This window comes from Petaurus breviceps, unplaced genomic scaffold, assembly GCF_028583685.1.
Source record: "Petaurus breviceps papuanus isolate PSGF00001 unplaced genomic scaffold, PetGlider_PUasm1.0 188, whole genome shotgun sequence".
Taxonomy (NCBI): domain Eukaryota; kingdom Metazoa; phylum Chordata; class Mammalia; order Diprotodontia; family Petauridae; genus Petaurus; species Petaurus breviceps.
The window spans coordinates 7924158-7939082 of NW_027185804.1; the positions used below are offsets into that span (position 1 = coordinate 7924158).

The 14925-nt window shown below is 41.5% G+C and overlaps 1 protein-coding gene across 2 annotated transcripts in view; it reads left to right on the forward strand.

The window, feature by feature from the left end:
- PARVA (parvin alpha) overlaps positions 1-14925 on the forward strand; it is a 170229-nt gene that overhangs the window by 82875 nt on the left and 72429 nt on the right. The window lies entirely within an intron of this gene.

The following is a 14925-nucleotide window of genomic DNA, read 5'->3' on the forward strand; positions in this document are numbered from 1 at the left end:
TTCTGGACACTATTGCAAGGTACATTTGAATCTCTGGTTTTCTCTTTGTAAGCTATCTGATCATTTTTCCTGGCTTCATTAGTATTTACATCCTGAACCAGCCAGTGTTAAGAGGGCATCCCCGGCAAAAGGAATTGAACCAGACATTCAAAAAGAGGATGAAGGGAAGGGAAGAGGAGATGGAGGAGAAGTGAGGGAGAGACTGTTTTGTGAATGAAACACTGGACTTATTTTTGTTATGTGAGTCCTTAGGGAGGCAGTATATCTGCATGTCACAACTACCTTGAAAGGCAGCACACGACTCCCTGCTTGCCCACTGCCTTGAACTTGAGTGAAGAGGCTTGGAGAGATTACTTCAGAATCTCTGGGACTCAGTTTCACCGTCTGTAAAATAAGGGGCTTGAGTAACAACCCCCACCCCTGTATATTTTAGATCTACAATTCATAGAATCATCAGGTTAGAAGTGGAAAGGACATTTATGGCCATCAAGTCCAATATCTGCTTTTTACATTTGGGAAGCTAAGTCATTTGCCCAGGGTCACAGAGCTAATAAGTCTCTGAAGTGGGGTTAGAACCCAATTCCTCGACTCCAAAACAAATGCTCCATCTACTAGAAATCTACAATTCTAATAAGGAATGGGAGGAAAAAGCTTTCAGCCTCTCTAAATCCTCAGCAGCCTTGCCCTTCTGCTCTCTGGCTCACACAGGGAATATGTTCTAATTCTGATTGCAACAACAACATTGAGATAATTAAAGGGCTCATTCAAAAACCTCTGAAACAGCAATGCCTAATGGTCCTTTTCAGTTCTCTCAAATAATTTGGAATAAGTAGGTTAAAATAATCATTGAAATTCATTTGTTATTCACATGCTTGGTTCGGTTGATATTTTGCACTCACCACTTGTAGGTTGTGAATGGCATGAGATCTTTTAGAATTAGGTTGAAAGTTGAGCTTAAACATTTTTTCCCTGGGGTGGGACATCATGCATTTATCTCTAATACACATCTCTTGCAAACACAATCATTTTGACCCTTTCACCTAATGAAATAATTAATTTCAAGTTTCCCAATTCCAAATGGCACCAACGTGCTAAGGAGAGACGTATTCTCCCCTTCACCCCATTACATCTGCTCAGGTTGTAAAATAGCCTCTAAATGTAGTAGTTTTATTGTTAGTGCCCCTGGAAAACACTGTGACAAAACCCAGCCCTTTCCTGGGTGTCCAAGTGCTCTATTGACCGATTGGAAAGCTGGCCATTTGGCCCTAATAGAAAAATGCACAAACACCAAGCTCTTCCACTCTCACAGGTACTTGGGAGGCATTGATTATGTTATAATTATAGAATTAATTTTGACATTTTACCAAGCGCTATCCCCTGTAATTACCAGGCTAACTAGTGTAACTGCCATTATCCCCATTTTGAAGATGAGAAAACTGAGGTGAAACATCTGGCCCCAGGTTGCACAGCCATCAAGAACAGGTGTCAGACACCTGAGATTTCTCCATTGCTGGAGGCTTAAATCTGACTTCCTTAGGTAACCAGTCACACTTGTTGTAGAAAAGAGATTCCTGGTTGGATATGATTAGGGTGAGTGGTCTCTATGGTCTCTTCAAGCTCTGAGATTTGGTGATTCTGTGACTAGATCTTTGGGCTCTACGTCTTCAGCTCTTCTTTCCAAGGTAGGAAGCAGCTTGGGTCACACAAAGCCAATTAGAACTTGAAGAACATGGTGCTGGGGAGGCAGAGAAATATAAACTTGTCATTGATAGCCCCTAGAAAGCACACTGGGGAAGTAGAGAGTCATCTGGAGAGGTCTACAGAGGTGAGGTGGTGAAGAAAAGGAGTGGAGGTCACCAAGCTGTGACCTGGGAGATGTCCTAGTTTGCTCTTTTGATAAAAGCTTCTTTGTCAGGTTCTATCCCAGACGGGTGGAGTTGGGGATGGCTCCCACTTCCTTGGGGAAGTAGCACCTAGACTGCACCAGCACTGTTAATGTTCTCTCTGAATGGAAGGGTCACATCCTTTCATTTCTTAAAAAATATGTGTGTGGGGGACAGCTTTGTAATATACCTTGGGTATCCCTTCATTCCCCACCCCCGGCCATTGCCACCTAATCTTGCCCTGCGTTCCATATTGAATCACAGAACTTCAGAGTTGGGAAGCACTCTTCAATGGCCATTTATTCTAGTACCTGCAAATCATCCCCTCTACAACATGTGCCAAAAGTGTTAGGTAGCCAGCCTTTGTTTAAGGACTTCCACTGAAGGGAAAACTCACTCCTCCTGGAGGCAGCTCCTACTTTGGAGCAACTCTAATCTCTAGGTCATTTTTCCTGACTTCAAGATAAAATCGGCCCCATTGTCATTTCCACCCCTTGTACTTAGTTTTGTCCTAGGAAACCAGATGGAACAGTTCTCATTCTTCTTCCCCTTAACAACCTTTCAAATATCTGAAGACAGCTCCTGTGCCTCCCTTGAGTCTTTGTCCTCGAGGCTGAACAACTCTAGCTTCTTCAATCAATCCTCATTGCCTTGCTTCTCTCTAATGCCTTATGAAACCTTCCAACGTATGTAAGTGTATGGAGACATTTTTGATATTTGCTCCCAACTGGGGCTGCTGAGGAAAGAAACAGAATCTCTATGGTTCTTTTTTGTTAGATAGAGTACATAATATAGAAGTACAACAGGCATTACAAATATAACCCATTTGTTAGTTGAGAAGGGACAGCCTGGGTTTAATCCTGGGGATTTACCATGAAATCTATTTGACTCAAGCCCCCACCCAGGGATTCCCCTGGGAACGTGAGAATTTGGATCGCTTTGTCTCTGCCTGGGGGTTGCCTCCCTCCCCCTTCCCAGGCCCCAAAACATCATAATTTGGCTTCTATCTAGATCTTTACAAGAAATGGAAAAGGGCATTCAGCTCCCATGCAAGGGTTCAGGCTTATAAGATCATGGATTTAGAATTTAAAGGAATCTTAGAGGTCATCTAGTACAACACACTCACTTTACAGATGAGGAAACTGAGGCTCACAGATATTAAATACCTCACTCAAGCCCACACAGATAGCAAGTGGCAGAGTTAGGATCTGAACCCAGGACCTCTGACTCCAAATCCAAAGACATGTTGGCTGAATTCCCTTATCTTTCTCAGGAAAACTATGATATAGAATGTATACCATCTATATACCACATCCCTACAGAGATTATAGTCATTGGTTATAAACCATAAAAGACTAGAAACCGAATTCGTAAACAATTCCTTTCCTCTCCAAGGCCTCTGCCTTTCCCAGGATCCTAGCTAGGCCTCTCAACTTAAAGTGCTATCCTGGGGGAATCACCCACATATACCCCCAAAGAAAAAAATTCAAACAGCTCACCCTTCTGTTGTGTCTCTACATCCTGCAGGCCATAAAATCTTCCAGACTTATGGCAATATCCAACATGGGATTGCTGTCCTGTATATTTATATTAGTTCAATATTCTAGTTCCTCTCTGTGTCTTTGTAACCCCAATGCCTAATGTTCCTACCACAATGCCTAGCATAGTAGATAGTAGGTACTTAAGTCAACAACAAACATTTCATAAGTACTTAATATGTGCCAGGGACCAGGCTAAACACTGGAAATATACGTACAGGCAGAAATATAGCTGGTCTTTGCCCTTGAGGACCTACTGTTCTAATGGGCACAGACAAGACATAAAAGGAAAATCAAAAGTTGGAGAAGAAAGGGAGAAGGTACCTGCATGAGGCTGGAAGAAGTGCAGGGAGTCCGGAGCAGACCCTGGAGAGGAATGAAGGCATGGCTGGCCTGTGCATTTTCCTTAAAATGGAGGTTTGAGGAGAAATCAGCCAGTAGAGGAAGGTCAAGGGTAGAGAGTACTTCTAGTGTGAGAAGTCCCGGGCTAGAGTGAGGCTCAAGGACACGACAGAGAATGTCCGGAGAGTCCCAAGTAGAGCCTGGAGAGGGAAGCGTCCATTAATGCTCGTTGGTCGACAGCTTCTCCAAATTCTGCTTACAAAAGCACTTTCTGAATTCCGCACTTTGTTCTTCCTCTTCAGGATGACCACTTGTCACTCACTCCTTGGAAGCATTCGGTTGCAGGTTGGACTAGACAACCTTTGAGATCCCTCCCCAGTTCTGAGCTCTTGTGACGCCAACCCCTTTTCTCCTCTTGATATGGAAGACACATCAATCACTCGTCAGGGTTCTTGCAGAATTGTTATTCTTTGCTTGTAGTTGACTTATAACTAAATTTTAGATCTCTCACACAATTATATTTTTGTCTCTCACATTGTTTGTTCTAGGACTAAGCACAATATTTAAGGGATCACTTGCATAGATTGGTTTTAAGGGTAGAAACTCTTTATATTGACTCCTTGCTCATCCTCTCATCGAGACACAGTGTGGCATAGTGTGTAGAGGAGTCAGGAACACCTAGGTTCAAATCCCACCAGTGACATTTACTATCTGGGACCCTGGGCAAGTCCCCTAACCTACCTGGGTCCCAGTTTCCTCTTTGGTAATATGAAGTAGTGAGACATTTACTCTGAAATGCTCATGTTGATTTCACAGTTAGACAAACCCCCACACTAATGATTACATATGGAGACAAATCAGAAAACTGTTGATCCCATGTTGGATATTGCCATGAGTCTGGAAGGTTTGATGGTCTGCAGGAGGTAGACACAACAGAAGGGGTGAGTTGTTTGAATTATTTTTCTTTTGGGTGTATGTGTGTGTGTGTGTGTGTGTGTGTGTGTGTGTGTGTGTGTGGCTTCCCCAGGGTAGCACTTTAAGTCCAGGGGACTAGCTAGGATCCTGGGAAAGGCAGAGGCCCAAAGGAGAGGAATTATTTATGAACTTGGTTGCTAGTCCTTTATGGTTTATAATCAATATGTAACTGACAACTATAATCTATATAGGTATGTGGTATAGAAGTATAGATTCTATGCTATAGTTATCCTGAGAAAGAAAATGGAACACAGCCAACACATCTTTGGATCTGGAGTCAGAGGTCTTAAGTGGATAGCCACTTGGCTATCCAAAGTAAGAAAGACCTTTGTTCAGATCCCTCTCTGCTATTTACTACTCTTTGTCTGGACACATCACTCAAACTCCATGTTCTTTGGACAAGATAACAAAGAGCTCATCTCCTAAGTCACAGATGAGTTTCAATCTACATTGAGGAATCATCACAGTGGGAGTCCCTCACAACACCGAAATAACAACTCCTTTAGGTTGTCAGGTTTGGGCTGTGTGCTATGGGAGATTGAGAGGTTTAGTGATTTGCCCAGGGTCACAGAGTCAGGGTTTGTCACAGGTACCTCTTATACAGGTGAATGCCAGAAGGATATTGGACCAACAGAGATTATGACCCATCTATGTTTGACTGAGGCAAACAGGGCAAAGTGACTTGTCCAGGGCCATACAGCTAGTAGATATCTGAGGCTGGATTTAAACTCACAAAGATGAGTCTTCCTGACTAGAGCTGGAGTTGTTCCCTCCAGTTCTAAATCAATACATCCTACATCTGGCACTGCCCATTGGACTCACCCACCCACCCCCACACATACATCTTTTCCAGTTGCCTCTGAAAAATGTGTCACCTCTTTTAGCTGTGCTGGCTGGTTCTCTCAGCCTTAGCTACTCCCCACCTATTTTTGTTTGCAAGTTTTAATTCTTATAAGTAATTTGTTGGCTACAATAGGGAATGAAGGTCATGCAAAAGAAAGTTACATTGGAAGCAGAGGGTGGGCAGTAAATAGAATGCCAGACAGACACTTAAAGCATGTATGATTTACTACAATTCATTTTAATAGGTTCCCTGTATGAGTTTGCTGTCAACATGGATTGTTGGTTAACAAACGGCTAAAATAGCTTTTGCAATGCACAGTGATTAACTGTGTTTTGTTGACTCTCAGGCTGTTGTCTGGGTTTTCTGATTTGTCTCCATATGTAATCATTAGTGTGGGGGTTTGTCTAACTGTGAAATCAACATAAGCATTTCAGAGTAAATGTCTCAAACACCTTTTCTCAAAAGTAGCACATGCAAACATTTCTCTGTCTTCTTAGAACAAACATTATGTCTTCTCAGATGAAAATTTTGGAGTAAGAAAGAAAGTCTATCACTGAGCCAGTTTAGGGGCCTAATAGAATATATGGGGTCTTCTTTTCCTTGGAGAAGTAGGGAATTGTGGGTACAAAGCATATGCTTTCAATTCTGTTTAGTTGTTTGTCTTTGTGACGAGACAGCTCATTTGGATGGGTGGGGATGATATATTTGGAAATGACTTTGACATAAAACCAAAAGCAATCAGGTGGTTGTCAATTTTTCTAATTTTGATGACCATATCTCATTCATTCAGTCAACATTTATTAAGGGCTTACTAAGTGCAAAGAACAATATTTAAGGGAACTGTTCCAAGCCAGAAATACAAAGGCAAAAGACAGTCTTTGTCTTTAAGGATCTTACATTCTAATGGAGGAATTTTTTTTGGTCTTGTCTGTCTTTGTGACTCCATTTGGGGTTTTCTTGGCAAAAAAAAAAATATTGGAGTGGTTTGCCATTTCTTTCACTAGCTCATTTTACAGATGAGGAAACTGAGGTAAACAGAGTTAAGTGACTTGCCCAGGGTAACACAGCTAGTAAGTATCTGGGGCTGGATTTAAACTCATGAAGATGAGTATTCCTGACTCTAGACTTGGCATTCTTTCACAAAGGAAGATGGAAAACAAAGACCAAAAGGGGTAGGGGGAGAGGGAAGGTATTCAGAGGCTCAGTGGGAAATGAACAGATGATCAACCTGGGAGTCCTCCTTAGGGTTCTAAGAGGTTCTTAGAGGTTCTAGGAGAAAGTCTCCATCTTCCTTTCATAGGGAGGAACCCTAGGGACAGAGCGGGCTGGTGAAGTATGAGTTCCAGGGCTGAAGCGATCTTCCAGGAGGTCGAAGTCAAAACCCACTTCTGATGTCTCAGTGATTGTAGGGGACTTTGGCTCAGGAAAAAGTGCCCTCTGAATGGTCCCAATAAGTCTGTAGGGAAGGAAGAGGTCTTAGGGATCCAGGGAAAAAATTTGCCCTTACCATGCTTGAGATGTAGGCCTCAAAACCTGAATCATTTTTGTTATTAAATAGTAGATTTGAAACCAATAGAAGAGGTTTGCTTTATCCCCATAGAGAGAATTCATTTCCCTTCTCTGCTGTGTTAAGAAAGTGGATACTGTCTCTACTGAGATTTCTTCAAACCTTCAGTTATTGTGAGTTGAGCCTGGTTAATTGTCTCTCTGTTCTCACCATTATTTGGACAATATGACCCCTACAAATTGAAGAAAAAAAAAGACTGGGGATTGGGGGGCGGGGGAGGGAAAAGAAGAGATGTTGCAGCTGTCTCCAAATATTTGAAGGACCATTATGGGCAGGAGATAAGACTGACTCTGGCCCCAAAGGATAGAACCAGGAACAATGGACTGAGGTCACAGAGAAGCCAAATTCAGCTTGACATCAGAAAGAACTTCCTAATAATTAGAGTCACCTCATAGAATAGGGTACTTTGAGAGCTGGCAACTTCCTGGTCCCAGGAGGTCTTCCTGCAGAGGCTAGATGACCACCGGATGGGTCTGTTAGAGCCAGGATTACTTTCCTGTAAGGACTGGATCAGATGATAACGAGATCCCTTCCAACTCTGAGATTTTATAAAATTTAATCCATCCCACTGTTGTGCTACCACAGGAAGCACTGGGGTTGCCCTTCACTAGAGGTCTTTAAATGAAACTAAGATAAACAATTGTTGAGAATATTATAACTCCCTGCTTCAAGAACAGATTGACCTAGTTGCTTAGTGAAGGCCTTTCCAGCCCTGGAGATCTGGGATGCAGTCCCCAGAGAAATACAAGGAATATGGTGCTGAAGCATTTCTTCCGTTTTAAGTATTTCTCAGCTGCCCTCTTTTTGGGAAGCAATAATTCTCCTTCAGATTTGCCTTTAAATGTATGTATCTAGTCCTTCCTAGTCTCTTGAGTTTTCCTTTAGGCCACACATCCTTAGAGTATAGTCTGAGTAATGGCGTCACTAGTTCAAAGGTTGAGACCAATTGAATAGCTCTTATTGGACCTTTCCATTGTGCTTTCCCAAAAGCTTTCTTAATTTCTTTTTGCCCACAGTCTAGGAAACATTTTTATCCTTCTTAATTCTCATGGTCAGTGTGATAGGTGGAAGTTGGCATCAGAGAGTTGTTTTAATTAACATTTTGCTGGTTATTTGATACTTTGGGCAATTTTTCAAATCATTTATTCAGCAAGTTAATTAATTAAGCACAATATGCAAGGCAGAGATAGTGGCAGTGTGCCCTACTAGAAAGAGGGACTCTATTTGAGTAAGAAAGTTTTGTTGCTGGGTCATTTCAGTCAGTCTGACTCTTTGTGACCTTATTTGGAGTTTTTTTGGCAAAGATACTGGTTTGCCATTTCCTTCTCCAGCTCATTTTGTGAATGAGGAAACTGAGGCAAGCAGGGTGAAGTGACTTGCCCAGGGTCACACAGCTAGTAAGTATCTGGGGCTGGATTTGAACACAGGAAGATGAGTCTTTTCTGACTCTAGACCTGGCCCTCTATTCACTGTGCCACTTAGCTGTGCAGCATAAGAAAGACTGGTTCAGATCCCCCTCTGACATTTATTACTCTTTTTCTGGATAAGTCACTCAAACTCTATGTTCTTTGGACAAGATAACAAAAAGCTTATCTCCTAAGTCAAAGATGAATTGTAATCCACATTGGTAGGAGGTATCATTACACTGGGAGTCCCTCACAACCCTGAAATAACAGCTCCTTTGGGTAGTCATGTTTGGGCTATGTACTATGAGAGATTGAAAGGTGAAGTGACTTGCCCAGGGTCACAGAGTTAGGGTATGCCACAGGCACCTCTTATACAGGTCAATACCCCAAAGATATTGGACCAACATAGATTACAACCCATCTGTTATTTAGTAGATAAACATTAGTGAGTTGTCTGAGCCCCAGGAAGACAGTGATTTGCCCACATGCACATAGCTAGTAAGCAGAAAAGGTGAGATTCTAACTCAGATCTTGCTGAATTCAAATCAAGCACTGTCTCTACTAGACCACATGGCATGTTCACAGATAAGTATCACCAAGTGATGGAATCAAAAGAGTAATCCTGACCAAGTGCTTTATCTAATTCTATGGAAGGGCCCATTAGTATTTGGACTGGTACTGCAAGACATTTAACTTTTGAGAGCTTCATTTTCCTCATTTGTAAAATGGCTAGCATAATCTGTGTTCTGTCTCTCCCAGAGAACTGTAAGGACTGAATGAGAGCCTCTCTGTTCAAGTGTTTTATAGCCCTAATGTGCTCTCCCCATGTAAGGAGTTACTGCCTTTTGTTTTGATTTTTTCTTTTTTATTATGACCTTAAAAATCATGAATAAACACAAGTATTTCTATAAACAATGGACAAAAAAGAGGATTTTGTATAAAACATGAACTTCTGTACAGTTTGTCTTCGAAGATTTTATATTAAATTTCACATAGTAGTAGCAAAATCATCCTGTTTATGTCATCTTCCAAACTTCATTTTGTTTTCTGCTGTGAATTTGTAGGTTTTATTGATACTTTTTCTTCCTTTCATTTATTCATTTTTTAGCATTTATATCCATCCCCACTAACCCCTTATTCTATCCATCTCACCTCCCCCTCACAAAAGCTCTCTCTTGTAACAATAAGTATAGACAAACCTAATAATGATTATTACCTTCCCGAGTTTTCAGTTGTAATCGAGTGCAATAGCTTTATCTCTTTTAATTATAATCTTTTTTAGTTTACTTTTTCACCCCAATTTATTTTGAGACTGGGTCTCCCTATTTCACCCAGACTGGAAAACATTGATTATTCATTGGTCAGATCCCACTGTTGCTTGGTATGGAAGCTTTGACCTTCTCTTTTTCCAAGTTGGGCCAGTTCTTCCCCACTTAGGCAGTTTGGTATCCCCCTGCCCTTAGAGACTCACCATATTGGTACCAGACTTGATATAGACACACAATTGGCTTCAGCCATGTCCTGCAGCTTGGAACGCCTAGGCTAAAGCGATCCGCCAGACTCAGCCTCCCCCAGGGACATGTATCATAGGTGTGTACCATCATACTGGATAAGCATCTTTTTTCTCTTTCCTTCCCCCTACTGGAAAAAGAAATAAAGGAAAAGGAGGGGAGAGAAAAGGAGAGGAGGGGGAGGGAAGGAAAACTGTAGATAATCAAGCTAAACAAATTCCCATGTTGGCCATTTTAAAATTTCAATCTTTATCAGGAAGCAGGTAGCTTGTTTCTTCACTGGCCTCTGGAATTATTGTTGATCACTGTGTTTATCAGGGTTTCTAAGTTTTTCACAGCTGTTTGTCTTTACAATGTTACAGTTATTGTATAAATAGTTCTTCTGGTTATGTTCATTTCACTGCATCAGTTCATATAAGTCTTCCCAGGTTTCTCTAAATTCACCCCTTCAGTTATTTCTTACTTTGCAGTCTATTACATTCATATACCATGATTCTATAAGCCATTCCCCAATTACTGAACACTTTTTAAGTTTATAGTTCCTTGCTACTACAAAATGAACTGATAATAAAACATTTTTTAAAGTATTGGTCCTTTTGATCTTTCTTTGATCTCTTTGAAGTTATAAAGTCTGATAATGGTATCACTGGATGACTATTGCAACATAGTTCCAAATTGCTTCCTAGAGTGACTGGACCAATTAATAGGTGCTCCAGCAACAGGGCACAAGTGCTTCTGTTTTCCCACAGCTCATCCAACATTGTCATTTTCCTTTTTTGTCATCAGAGTGGGTTCAGTTTATATTACTCTTAGTGATTTGGGGCATTTTTCCATTTATTTGTTGAAATAAATTTATTTATTTTCCATAAAATTTATTTTCCATATATTTGTTGAAAGCTTGAATTTCTTCTTTTGAGAACTACCTGTTGATACCCTTTTACCATTTATCAAATGGTCACTGCCATTTTGGTTTCAGCCCAATACACACACAGCTAAGTTATATCTCTCCTTTCCTAAGTAAGCCAGTTTTCTTTGCCATCTTAACACGTGTGATCTGTTCTTGGAGTTGTAGCCAGAAGAGCAGTTGGGCATAGTAGTAGGCCAAAAAGAAAAGATAAGAGAAGGCACTTCCCTCTCCCCAGAGGTGGGAGACCATGGACATTTATCACTGCATGTAACATCAAACTTTTTCAACATTTTGGTTAGTTTGAACTTTTTTTTTCCTTTTTTAATTCTTTATTATAAGGAATGACTCTCTGAGATGGAGAGGAGCATAGGGTACATATCTATACATAGGGAAATATAGGTGATATAAAGGATATCAATATATTGATATCCTCTATCAATAAAAGTTTATTTTAAAATAAATGTAGTAATGGGTCATACTTCTCACAAAAACAAGAGGCATTCCAAAGAATGGCCAAAGTGATGAGAAGTCCCACCTTGTATTGCTGAAGCTATTTGAGGACAACACTCCTAAGTTCCATTCCTAAGAACTTGCTTTTACAATTGGGGGTCGGTATGACTTGCTGTGTTGAGCTTGTGGTATCGTTCTTTGTTCTGACTCATCTCTGGATCCTCACTTGTGTTGATTCAGTGACAACTTGTTGATTCACTTATCTTATGACAAGAGTCCCATAAACTCAATCATTTCCTTCCCCTGAACCCCAGACTTTATCAGAAGTCTCCAAGTCATGGGAATTTTTCATATGGTGATGCTGGTATTTGTTGACCATGTCATTGAGTATCTTAGCTGCCAAGGACTTCTCCACAAGCCCATGAGTCATTTAAAAATTAAGGAAGCTTTAGCAGCCTTCAAATAGACCCAAAATTAGTCATGGAAGAGCCTTGGAAGGAGCTAGTACAGCCGTAAAAAGTCTCCCTGGGACCACTTGTACTCAAGAAGACAGAGCAATCCAGACAATTCATTTTCTCTCCTTCAATGCCATTTTTCAAAGTCATTTAAAACTCCAGTGAAATCTCATCTGTTTGGCCCAGCACTCCAGATACAGGGATCTTTGTTCAAGGCACTCTGGGAGGGGGAGAAGGGTGTAGAAGTTACCAAAGAAATGAATGGAATTGTGGGCACCTGCCTCAGATGGCTGGCCCTTGGACTCTGTTTACCCTCCAGGGCTTTCCATTCTCACTAGGGCCATATATTCACTTACAGCTGTCCTGGGGAAGGGCAGTCAGGACCAGAAACAATGCTTTGAATGTAAGTCAATGGATCTCTGGCAAGGCTTCCATTTTCAACAAACATTAATTACCGACTATCTTCAGAACTCGGTACTCCATGCTAGGGGGAAAAACAAAGTTTGGCTGAAAAACAGCAACTGTCTCCAAGGAGCTGACGGCCTAATAGGGGCTTATGATACATGCACAAATTATAGGAGTCAAAATTACTTGTGATAAGTTCTTTTGAGAGGTAAAGAGGGACTGTCAGCCAAGTCTAAGGAGAGGAAGATTATCATTGGGCAGATGACGTGATTTAGTGCAGTGGTATCAAACTCAGATAGAAATGGGGCCTACTCATCCATACATAAGAATCTCTCCAGGCTGCATATTGACTTAGTTTTCAATTCAATAATGAATATTATCTGGTTTAATTTTATTTTTATTTATTTTGTTAAACATTTCCCAATTGCATTTTAATATGGCCCACTGGCTACATGCTTGGTTTAGTGGATAGCAGAAACCAAACTGAAGATTTTTACACTGGAGGAAAGTGGCATAAGGTATATCCCTTCAACTGAGTAGGTGAAATAAGGGGGCAGGAGATAGAGACCCCAGAATACTGACATGAGTCTTCTGCTATGGATGCCTCAGCAAGGGGGCAAGGGAATCGCTAAGGAGAAGCAAAATAGAACTCACCCAAAACCATGGTACCCTGGGGAAAAGTTCCAGTCACTCCACCCTAGTTCTAGCTCTGGTGTCTTTGGGCCCAGAATAATTTAGATTCTGTGTGACTCTGGATAAATCACTGAACTCCTCATTTCCTAACCAATAATATGGGATAACAATAGCATTGTCTTCACAGACTATTACAGCATTAAAAGATACAACAAGATTCTATAAAAGGCTTTGCAAACCTTAACTTGCTATAAAACTCTCACATGACCATCTTCTCTGAGAAGGGAGGATAACAGATCAAAGTCGCGAGGCTTCTGTGGCTGGGGCAAGAAGTGCTTCCAGTGTTCCCAAAAAACAAACACCCCAAATCTCACAACTGACTTTCTCAAGATGAGCCAAGGATACATTTGAATAATCCAATTTTCCTAAATAGGCATTTTGCTGTGAGGAAGGCAATAAGCCTGTAATTGCTATGGTTTTGTTAAAAGAGGTCTTGATTTGAAGTCAGAAAATTTCAGTTCAAATCTCTGTAGTGCCACTCGACTAGCTTTGTGACCCTAAGCAAGTCGTTTCCCCTCTCTGACCTCTGTGAAGTGGGAGGAATGGGGATGGAAATGGGCTAGATGGCTGGCTGCTCTGAGCCTATGATCTTATTAGATACAGAGAAAATACAGTGGTAACTCTCCCGGACAGAGTGCCAAAGGGATGGTTGCATTTGCGTTCTGATTTGGCTTAATGGAGAAATGAAAACTCTGTAGGAGAATGGTCACTTTGGGCAAGGGTCCACTGACTCAGTCCCACGGCCTGGTCCACTTCTGTTTGCATATTTACTTTTACAAATGGTTGGCTCCCAGTCAGTAGTTAATGGAATGAGGATGAGGTCCCTGCACAGAATCATTTCCTGAAAAACATTTCCAATTGCAAACACATCTCAGTCTTTCTTTTCTGGTTTGTTCTGCCCCCTCTAATGAATTAGCCTGAGCAGGGAAGTATAGGAGCTTCAGAGGCCCAGCCTCTGGAGCCATTTTTTTTTCACAATAAACTACACACACATACACACGCGCACGCACACACATGCACACACACACATGAACACACACACCACTTCCATCATTTAGGCCCACCTTTAGTGTTCCTGGCTGTAGCTATTGAATTTTCTATTCATGCTCAGAAAAAAATGTGTAAATATCTCCATATTCACAGCTCACTTCTAGCTATAAAGCAGAGTGCAGGGCAGATGGTTCTTTCTCTCCTTTTATAAACATGGCTTCATGTTTCTGAGGACATCTAAACTGGAGTGGCTGTCTCTAGGAAAAGGGGAGAGGGAGGAGGGAGAGAGAGAGAGACAGACAGACAGACAGAGACAGAGAGAGAGACAGAGAGAGACAGACAGACAGACAGAGACAGAGACAGAGAGAGAGAGACAGAGAGGAGAAAGAGAGACAGAGACAGAGAAGGGAGAGAGGGAGAGACAGAGAGAGGAGGCAGAGAGAAAGAGAAAGAATGAGGGGGGGAGGGGCTAGCTTTGGCCAACATCCAAATGAACTGTGCTTGTTTTATAGTGAAATGGGGGAATAGCCTTTGGTCTCCTTCCTCCCATCCCTGTAGCTTTCCTTCATCACCTCAGTGTATATCAGGTAAATCTGTCACTGGCCCAGGGAAGGACCTAAATAAACAGCAGCTTCATGAAACTCAAGATGTGCCATTTGGAACTAAGTCTGTTTCTCCCTCTTTCTCTTTGTTAGGAAATCTCATTCGCTGTCCAAATCCATCATTCCTCTCCCTGGCAAATCTGAAAGAGGCCTTTTAAAGTAGATGCTGTGTATTTAGCAAGTATATGTGGGCTAGTGGTTAGGAGGCCAGACTCAGTAACAAAAAAAACGTAAAAACTCACAAATACACGTAAACAAACCCACACCCACACATATTCACACACACACACACACACACACACACACACACACACACCATCCCCCCTCCCCCCCCACACACACTACTAGTGCCCTGGC